This window comes from Photinus pyralis, unplaced genomic scaffold (genome assembly GCF_008802855.1).
Source record: "Photinus pyralis isolate 1611_PpyrPB1 unplaced genomic scaffold, Ppyr1.3 Ppyr1.4_LG5, whole genome shotgun sequence".
NCBI classification, from domain to species: Eukaryota; Metazoa; Arthropoda; class Insecta; order Coleoptera; family Lampyridae; genus Photinus; species Photinus pyralis.
Genome location: NW_022170596.1, coordinates 3,163,601 through 3,174,581, shown reverse-complemented (window position 1 = coordinate 3,174,581; position 10,981 = coordinate 3,163,601). Strand labels below are relative to the sequence as shown.

At 37.8% G+C, this 10,981-nt stretch overlaps 1 long non-coding RNA gene across 2 annotated transcripts; it reads right to left on the bottom strand.

The window, feature by feature from the left end:
* Positions 1-838: 838 nt before the first annotated feature.
* Positions 839-5,555, bottom strand: LOC116172323. 2 transcript variants are annotated; one of them, XR_004145631.1, is made up of 3 exons: positions 4,150-5,555; positions 3,336-4,095; positions 839-3,219 (listed from the first exon to the last, which is right to left on the bottom strand). It is a non-coding gene; the product is annotated as an uncharacterized LOC116172323 (long non-coding RNA). The 2 variants fall into 2 exon arrangements; XR_004145632.1 differs by having other exon boundaries at positions 839-4,095; positions 4,150-4,498; positions 4,782-5,555.
* Positions 5,556-10,981: the final 5,426 nt, after the last annotated feature.

Sequence of the window (10,981 nt, the reverse complement as noted above, 5' to 3'; positions counted from 1 at the left end):
GTTATACTCGAATACATGTCTAATTAAGTGGGCTGGGTGTTCGTAATTTCACGATTGCCAGTGAAATGTCACTTGACGTTTGCTTATAAAAATCGTCGTCTTTGTGAATAAAACGATTTCCGTTGAAAAAGATAATACTCCGTCCATTACATCGCTTGTTGTAAAATCTAAACAAACGTTGGTAGGTGTAAAATCTCAATCCAGTAAAGCCTATTCTCAAGCATATGAAAAGTTATTTCCATGGATGAATAGGAAGTTACTTACGAATAAAGTCTTAAATGCATCGATAATGCTGGCATATATGAAGGAAATGTCAAAGGTATTTAAATCTTCTATCTTTTGGTGCATTCATTCAAAACTTCACTTATTGCTGGGACTAAAAAGTGGAACAGATTTGGAAGCATACCCTAAATTACGCGCGTTTGTAAAAGCTTCAACCAAAGGATAGGTACAAGCCAAAGAAATGTTCTGCATTTACAGAAAGCGACCTAAGAGGATTTTTTATTTCAGCCTCAGATGACAGTTTCAAAAGTCATACTTGAAGTATCGTTACTTAGCAACTTTAAAGCACGTGTGTTTTAAAGGCCTTTTTTCGCACGCATTTGAGTGTTTAAAACGGAGATTGTGATTCAGGTATAATAAAAAAGGATTTTTTGAAAAGCGGGAGTTTTTTCGTCTTTTACAGATTATATTTGTGCCCCTCTTTCTACATCTACGTTTGCATGCCATAATTTCGAAATAAAACTTGCGGAAAAGTCAAACTAAAATTTTGAAGTTAGCAAAACAATCTTGTTTGATACGTTACACCACGATACACTTACAACGGTATGCTCTTGCGCATCTAGCGTGACGTCACGTGCGAACAAAACCACAGAATATAGAGCAAAATTACGATGCTAGATCGACAAATCACAAGGTTAGTTGACAAATCATACTGATTTGTGTAGAGATCCTCGCGTAAGTTATTTCTGGGATTTCGTGATCGTGTGAAATAAACTCTAACCAAAATTGATCCTAAACATGAAATGCGGCTGTTTCAGTAAAAATTATATAATTAATGCGTTATCAAAAGATCTAATCTCTCCTCCGTGTCCCTTTTATTTTGATTTTCATTATTACGCGGTAGTTTTAAAGTAGGTAAAGCATCAGGTTTCAAACATCCGCTGTTTTTAAAAGTAGGTCTAATTAAGAAGTCGTTCCCTTAGCGGTGCTTCAAAACGGCTGGCTTCAAAATGTTCATAACAAATACAGGATATAGGATTAAACAGCAATGGAAAGACTTAAACACACCACTTAATAATAATGTAACACCATTTTTCAAGGTAATTTTGTCCTTACGACGACTTGCAACAATCCATTTTAGAGAAAAGTCTTCAATTTTCGGAAATCGAAAGTACCTATTTTATTTCCACACACAACCTGGCATTTTGGAATTTTCACTAATGATTACTTAGCTATCAACACATTAATGCTTAGCTATCAACAAATTAACGCTATAAAACTCGTAAATACAACTGAAAAGGTGCAAACTGTCACGCGTGACATCTGTACTGGATTTTTCCGTGCGTAAACACTTGAATTTTGGCGCCACACGTTCGCAGGTGACGTAATGCGCAGTAGAAAACGCGTTTGAGAAAAATAATGAGCATACCGTGTGTAAGTGTATCGTGATGGCATTCATTTTACAAATGTCATTTGCGAATTTGCCAAGCAACAGGCTTTCATGTCATTTTTGTCTTCAAAATTTTCTCTCTTGTAATATGTAATTATTAGTTTATTACTCAAGCCATTTATTGCTTGAGTACACCCTAGAACTGCGCTCCTTTTAAGTAATCAAAAGCACTAGTATTAAAAAAATGGGTGTTTTGAAACCCGAAAATGCCTATACCTTGCTTGGAAATCGTGAACCCCAAGTTGTCCATTTTATTTCAGATTTCGAATTCTTGCACATTTCTCTTCTTTCTGAAATATCGACGTGTAAATGTCTGTATTTCTCCGGACATGCTACGTATCCTTGGTAAATAAAGTGGTAACCATGGACAGACTTTGTAACTTGCATGGGAAATTTGTGAAACTACGTAATCGTCTGGGCGTTACTAACTTATGAAACAAAATTGTTTTGCTAACTTCAAAATTTTAGTTTGACTTTTCCGCGAGTTTTATTTCGAAATTATGGCATGCAAACGTAGATGTAGAAAGAGGGGCACAAATATAATCTGTAAAAGACGAAAAAACTCCCGCTTTTCAAAAAATCCTTTTTTAAATTTTTTAAAAGAGCTGCGTCAGAAATACCCTACGTGGCTATCTTGTAAGTTAACATTGGAGGGCGCTCGGAGATGGTGTAATATGAGTGCCTGTCAAAGAAGAAAGTACCAGTGCAGAGCTATACAAGCCGGAAGGGCTGCTAAACCTTTTCGAACTAGGTGCAAGACTGGCAGAAGAAAGCTCAGATGTAAGTTACAGAAGAGACGACGCAAATGCAAACGGAAAATAAAGAGGCGTACTTGCAAACGAAGAAAAAGAAGGATGCGCAGACGAAGTTGTTCAAGGAAGAGGAAGCGGGTGTGCAGAAGGAAAAGCAGTTGCCCTAATCAGTCTCAGACATCGGTCGTATCGCAAGAAGCTTCTGAAGCGAGTCTGTAACAATGCTGATTATACTTTTATAGATTTTTTATATTATACAAAACCTTTTTTATCTATGCTGTTTGATTCAAAAAGAAACTGTTGGGAATGTAATTTAGTGGCACAGATACATACATTTCTCTGAAAGCATAAAAGCAAATGCCCAAATACCTTTTTGAACTAAAATACAGAACGATAGTAGAAACATCCGGCAACGCACGAGGTTCTTAGATTTCAACAAACAGTATTCCACAGTGAAGGTCAAGTGAAGCATCAATTCCTGTTTGTGTGTCCTTCCCGTTATTTTCATCGCTTCTCCAGAACACTCTAATACGTAAGCCCCGTTTTTGGGTGTCATTTTGTAACGGATGTTACAAATACCTCTTCTACTCCATCCTACCTCTGGCTAATCTTCGCATACCTTAATTAAATTACGGGTGGTTCTTGTTATGGAATTATGTATAATGTGCGCCCGATAGCTATCAGTTAGTAATTCTCTCCTGGCCTCTTAAGGAAAAAGGTAAAGGGATAAATAATAAGTCAATAATCTTTATTAAATTATGAAACGGTTCTTATTTTCTTTAAGGTATGTTCTTGCTGCAATAGAATAACATAATTAGTAAATGGGGTTTGAAGCGTAACAATCCTGTACAGCAAATAGTTAAGAAACATTGATTCGCAAAACATACTTCGCATCGATTGTTCCTAAATACCTTTATCGTTTGTGCACCACCAGTTCTAGACGAGTTCGGGTCACGGCTTTCACTCACAAGGAGAGTTATCTTGCATCCAGCTGTACTATGCACGGACCGACTATAGACTTCCCGCCGTTGTTAGGAACGCCAGGGAAGGACCCCACTACCAGCAAACGCCCCATTCGCCGCAACGCCGGACGCCTCGACGAATTGTTAATAAGCACCACCAAGGGCCAGCAAAAACCACTTGTGCCTGGGCAAGCCTACCTTCCCTACATAAGCAACTGAGGCTGGTCGCTTTGGCTCAAGACGTCGCCACCGCATGTCATCACGTCCCGGCTCTGACCTAACTCCGTTCGTCAGGATCGGCGCTATCCGCACCTACCTACGCCGCTTCTGGCATCCTGGTACGCCGTGGATATGTTCAAGCTTCTTGTTTTCTTTCTTCGAAATGCTGCGAAAACCTTCGTCCGCAGCATGACGGTGGCTCGATCGATATGATTTTCGCTATTGGATTAATTTCAGTCTTCGGGATCCATTCAGAGGACTGATTGACTTAAAATTGCACCTCGCGCTTTGCGACAACGCGGCGCAGGTTCGCCCCATGTAACGCCGCTTAAAGCCTCCTGTCTCATTATTTGTCATTTAACTTTGGGTTGCGATAGACGTATTTAACTCGGATCTCTTTGTTCTTACCTTATTACAATGATCTGATTCATTTATCTCACCCTAAATATGCACACATAGTGCAGTATTTATTTATTTACTCTATTTGCATCTGAAATAGAATTGTATTTCTAAACCGCGATTTTTACTTTATATTTCCAGTTACCTTTTAGCTTCCTTAGAGCTCTTTTACACGGTGGTACTGTATGCGAAATACTGTATCTTTGTCATCAGAATTCCAGCCTTACGCAGTGAGGTACTTCGATTTTCAGTGCAGTGGCGGGCGGGTTTCTGTAAAGTCACACCACACCTGATAAAATTGACGTTGCAGAAGCCATTTTACTATACAATACATCAAAGGTGCGCTCCATTTTATGACTATTTTGTTTCTTCGGGCGGAGGTGACGAACAGCACTGACCGGTTGCTAATGAAAAGGTATCCTCCTGTAAAGAGTTCCATATGAACCAATAGCCCATCAGTTCCCTAAAGTCGTAAAATCTCCGGGCGACTGGACCTAGCGGGAAACCGAAATTTAGTCGCCGGTACTGTATGCGAGAAGTATGCGTGTGTGAACGGCTCCATAAGACGCAATGTTACAGATGTATCCGAGATACCAGTCTGCGGGTGACTGTATCAACGTGTCTTACGGTTAAATAAAAAACCGGGTTATACATAAATGAAATAATTGATTTCCTTACAATGCATAAACAAAAATTCACACACACAAGATTATAATTCCGTATCTATATAATTTAGATTGTGCATTTTTTCTACCCTATAAAATTCTCTGTACGTACGGAGGCTCGTTAGAGCTTTATTGGTGAGCCTGCGTAAATCTGGGTGGGATTTGGAGGAATGCGACAGATAAGGAGTCCAACGACGAACAAATCTACCCACGTTTCATTTTGTTTTCTCCAAACAACAGTTCACGTTATAAGGCAAATAGTAACAACAAATTTATGCAGTAGGAGGGAACCCTTTGAACGAATATACGGTTTTTTCAGATACCAAAAGTTGTTGTTGGGACATTACCACAACGCATATACGTAAATGCTACGCTGAAAAAATCGGTATGTATTTCCAAAAGGAGTTGAGTATCTAGTGATGAAGGATTATACTATGGTAACGTCTACGAACGCTAAAATAAAAATATGAACAAAGTTGCTTTTATATAAGGATACACTCCTCTATCTTCCCAATGGAAATAAAGGATCACAATCTTCATAGTCCATTTCAAAATAATGGATGAAACTAGCCTCCCATTCCTTAGCTTTACTATGTAAATGGTTATGCATTTCGACTAAAAGCACTTCAGACACACCACAATTCTGTTGAAAGCGACTACCGATAATGAATAACGAAAGGTGAGAACTGCCAACAAAAAATTCGAACGTCAATGTCAAATATTAAACAAAAACCTTTGGCATCGTTGATCGCAGCATATCCAGTTCTACAAAAGTTTACCTACCACAAGTCCATAGATCAACTTGTTCTGGGCACAAGTCTCTAATATTTTTCTCATTAAATATACCAAAAATTGGTGTTCTATTCTGTCAGTGACGTGCAAAGGAGTATTGAACAAAATGTGGCAGTACCTACCTCTGTTTGGCGTTATCATGTAGCTTATCACTACACGAACTGGGCTAGATTCCAAATAGTCTCTACCGATCTTTACAAACTCATACACAGCACAGGGTGTATTGAGTCAGCTGTCCCAAAAAAAAGACTGGTAAAAGCAGAGCTTCAGAAACTCCGAGCTGAAACGCCTAGCTTGTACAATAAATACAAGACGCAGGAGCAATGTGGGAAGAGATTGAGGTGATGCTTTCTAAAGGATCACGTCACCTTGTTGAGCAGACTAAGGCATATAGGCCCTTCACCCTCGGCTCATTCTTATTCGAAGGGATTGAAAAGGTTTTGGACTAATTCTTCAAAAGCGCGCGCTTTTTTTTATAAGCCAAGGGTTGTGAGAGAGAGACAGGAGTCTGACCAAGTGTCACTTTCGAATGTTTTTATAATTAACTGCACTGCTGATCACCATCAAACCTATAGCAATTAACAAGATATCGTCTGAAATGAACAATTAGAAGTCGGCACTGGAAAAATTTTTTATTATGGCAATTGATTTTATTTGACCCACGGCTAGCCCAGTAATAAAAATGTTTTTAAATCCCACACCTTACGGAGGTTTGGTCTCTTATCTCGTCTTACAATCTGAAATCCAATTTAATTTGATTGAACTCTAATAAATACACATGTGATCGATCAAGTTCAATTTTTCTGGCCAAGTTATTGGACTTAGAACATCGGTGTGGTTCATTAAAATAAATACAAAATGCAAACGTGATCACGTGTATTGACATTGGCTAAATTTGATACTTATCTAAAATTTATCTTCACCACATAATAAATTAATGGTAAATTTTCCTGTTCAAAATATACACATACCGCTCAATGCTAAACAAACCTTTAACCCAACTAAAGGAATGGTTTCACTAAAATTAAATGCAATATTTTCCCCATCAATGAAGCAAAATAACCAAAATCCTTTGTTTGGATTTAATTGTTATCAATAAAAACAATACAAAATCTATTTCATGGAAGTGGTAATGATTAATCGATTCCTATAGGAATATTAAAATTACTTCAAACAAAATTAATATGCAAATTCCTAAAATTAATCGATTCTCTATCAAAAGCACATAATAAAATCGTTCCAGCTAAAGCTGTCGCGATTTTATCGCACTTTTGATCTCTAGTTTTTTCCGCTGCGACAAAACTTTCCTGTAAAAATAAAATTATGTATTCGATTAAAAATCAAGCTGTTGTGTATTTACCCCCGGTTGCTAACGTTGCTAACCATTAATGAGCTTCATTGCTACACCCGTAACTAAGGAGCACGCTAAGGAGTAATTCATGTTGTTATAAAGAGGTCGACGAAAAACACATTTATTTGATTGATTATCTTTTAAAAAAAGCATCAGCTTAAACGTAAATTCTTTACCTCACTATTTGCTCCCCATATGCGAAAATATTTATGTTTATTTTCAAATTTTTAAACAATGAGAAACTTGGGCAATACTGGAGCCTGTATTGGTGAACAAAGAAGTTTTACGATACAAATAGTAATGTTCTAATTTTACATCCCACGTGTAGGTACCTATCTATTTACCAGAGTCTTAATAAACAGTAAAGCAATGAAGGTTAATCTATTATGTCTGAAACTCCTTTAACGTAACCAAGGAGATGATAATCGTTCAAACTAAACTATTGACAGTTGTGAGCAGTATTGTAATAGTAAATTGCACCGGTAAATTTCGAAGTGAACATAAAACTAATTGAGTAGAACATGAAAGGTGTTAAATAGTATATTAAGACACAAGTGTATAATCAAGTTTTTAAAGCACGCGCAACGAGTTTAAGGGCACGACGCAAAGCGTAGTGCCTTTAACGTTGCAAGTACTTTAAAGACCAAGTATACACGTGTATCTTATAGTATTTTTTATTATACCTGCAGTATAATTTAAAAATAGGAAATACAATGAAATCATATTGACGTTATACTGGAATACATGTCTAATTAAGTGGGCTGGGTGTTCGTAATTTCACGATTGCCATGGAAATGTCACTTGACGTTTGCTTATAAAAATCATCGTCTTTGTGAATTACTGCGATTAAAAAGTGGAACAGATTTGGAAGCATACCCTAAATTACGCGCGTTTGTGAAAGCTTCAACCAAAGGATAGGTACAAAAGCCAAAGAAATGTTCTGCATTTACAGAAAGCGACCTAAGAGGATTTTTTATTTCATCCAGATGACAGTTTCAAAAGTCATACTTGAAGTATCGTTACTTAACAACTTTAAAGCACGTGTGTTTTAAAGGCCCTTTTTCGCACGCATTTGAGTGTTTAAAACGGAGATTTTGATTCAGGTATAATAAAAAGTGATTATCTATTGTTTTGTACCACAAATGAATTGGCACAGAAATTTGTTCTTCTTTCTTATACCTAGGGACACAATGTTCGACTCGTCCACTTCCTTCAAATACCATCCTGCAAAAACGTGCCATTTAAAACAAGTTAAAAAGTAATCGTACACGATTTACATAAAGCGCATTCCCACTTGCATTCGTTTCCCATTTGTAAGATGCAATTTCTGTTAAAATCGTAAAAATCCGCAACAAATATGAAAGATAGCGTTGCACATGTGCAATCCATTTTTGACGTACTAGGTACTTCAATTTCAGTTTAAATAAGAAGAATTTCATTTCAATGCTTTTCTAAATATGAAAGTTGGAACTGCGCATACGCAAACCTAAATTTTGAAATTAACGTTAGATTCTCCTTTATTCCAAGTCCCTATGTATCAAATTTCATTAAAATGCTTCCATAAATAAAAAAGTTGACACTGCGTATGCGCAAAACCAAATTCTGAAACTGACGTTAGATTTTCCTTTATTCCAAGTGCCTATGTATCAAATTTCATTTAAATACTTTTAATAAATAAAAAAGTTTGCAATTCGGTTTATAAATGGTTGAGATACGAAAAGGCCACTGGGAATTTTGAATCGATTCGCCTCAACTTTTGGCATTGCGTATTATATGGCTAAAGGTATGCCCATATTGAATTTGATGCAATTCAGTTCATAACCAACGGAGATGTCAAAGCGATCGGACATTTCTAAACAAAGTTATCATTCACACGGACAGATAGAGGGACAGACAGACAAAGGAACATGCGGACAGACCAACAGGCAGACGACAGACAGCAATGCAAAATTATAAACGATCTCTAGGATCGTTAATAAACGGCAAAAGTGTAAAATTATGGAACATGTAGAAAACGGTTTTTTGTTTTTTTTTACATTAACTTTTTTTGTAAGCGGTACAGAAAAAATTCCTTCCTTGGTACAAGACTCGACACCATAACGAACCAAATAGCGAAATAAGTAGAACAATAGCTCTCAAGATAAAAAACTAGTAGCGTCTAAAAACGAGCGGACGGGCGGACGGACGGACGGACTGACAAAGTGGCCACCATAGCGCGTTTTTTTTTATTTTTGTGGAAATGCGCTAGAAATGAATAAAGCGATTTTTATGTCACTTATTTGTAAAAATATCGACAAAACACAAGAAATAGGGGTTATTTATACCCATAATTTAGATGTTATTTTTAGCGCATTTCCACAAAAATAAAAAAATGCGCTATTGTGGCCTCTTTGTCCGTCCGTCCGTCCGTCCTCTCGTTTTGCGACGCTACTAGTTATTTATCTTAAGAGCTATTGTTCTACTTTTACGATAACTTTGTTTAGAAATGTCCGATCGCTTTTACATACATCCCAGTTAGTTATTAACTGAATTGCATTAAATTCAATATGGGCATAGCTTTAGCCATATAATACGCAATGTCCAAAGTTGAGTCGAATCGATTCAAAATTCACAGTGCTCTTTTCGCATCTCGACTAATTATAAACCGAATTGCAAACTTTTTTATTTATAAAAGTACCTACTAGCTGCCCGACCCGGCTTCGCACGGGTGTTTATAATTTTCGTATTCGTAGTTACATGTTGGGATGGATGTGTATGATGTTGGTTACAGAAAAAATAATACCTACCTTAAAATTTGGATTGAAACCCCTTTCCCGAATTATATTTGCACCAAAAAATGATGTCATTTGGAATACACATCACCTTATAACTGTTGAATATTCTGCAAGAAATGCTTCGATAGAGGGTTTTGCCCTGAAAGAAGTAATGAATTCAGTGATTCAGGTGGCGTTGTAATGTAACGGCCAGTTATATCTTTAGGCAGTATGGATTGTGTCGTGTATAGATTTGGCCACCGTGAGGTAATTTCTCTTTTTACCGCTTGGAGTCCCTATTCCGTTACCATGGGGTTTGTTTACGATTAAAAAGCCGGTGGTGGGACAAGGAAATGGCGATCTGAGTGCATTTTGTGTTAGCACGCCGAAAAGTAATGTTGCGCATTTAAAAGTTGGAATTAATTGTGTTCATTGAGGCATCCGTTTGGATATTGGAATTGGATATTTGGGGAGTTGTCTCGATGCCGTTTAGCGGGATTTAATTGATATCCACTTAATTGGTGCTTTGGGCTAGCACGCGGCTTGGCCGGGTTTTATGCAACAAGGCGTTTATCGGCATTTATTTTGATCATCCGCTTCAGGTCGAAGGTAAGAGTCATTCCTTACTCTTTTGTGGTCATTTCGTTATTTCATACGGGGTATATTTGCAGCGGATTTGGTGACGGATCTACATTACCACGTGAATCTAGTATTTGTTTTGTCACTTATCGGCGTGGGAACAGTCGTGGGTCTCGTGTAATCAGACTGGAGATTTGGTACTGGATGTGAGCTGCGAAGGATATGTAAAACTGTTCGAGTTCGAGTTCCGGGGAGACCTGTTTAACTGTGATTGTCTGTACCGCATGGAGGGTTATTTGTCGTAACGTCGGAGGAATTTTATGCATGGCTGTAATTGAGGGAAGCCGCTAACTGGGTGGAATTGTCGTGTACCAAGTTCGAGCGCGACACCTGTCCGAGAACTTGATCGTTCTGGTCGGAGACAGCTCCGAGACATCGTTGCCGATTTTGCTGTTCACCGTTACCGTCCCATTGCGATCCCTTCGAGTTTACCGATAGGCGAGGACCCGCACAGCTAAGTGGATTGTTGGTTGTTTCGTGTACATGCTGGTGACACCTCTGGAAAACGTTACTTTTGATGCGAGGTTTGGAATATCACGTAAATTATTACTAGCAGAGAATCTGATGGATTCTATTTAGCTGTTGGCTTAACCCGACTTGTTAGTAATTAGTTGAAGTCCTTCGTATCTCAAGTAAGAAACTGGGAGATTGTTGGTTGTGTAATTAATATTGGAACCTGGCATAGCCGGTTAAGCGTAACGATTTTGAGTTCACTTAATTAACATACCTATTGAATAGCGTCACTGGCATAATCAAGTACATTTATTTGTGTGTCAC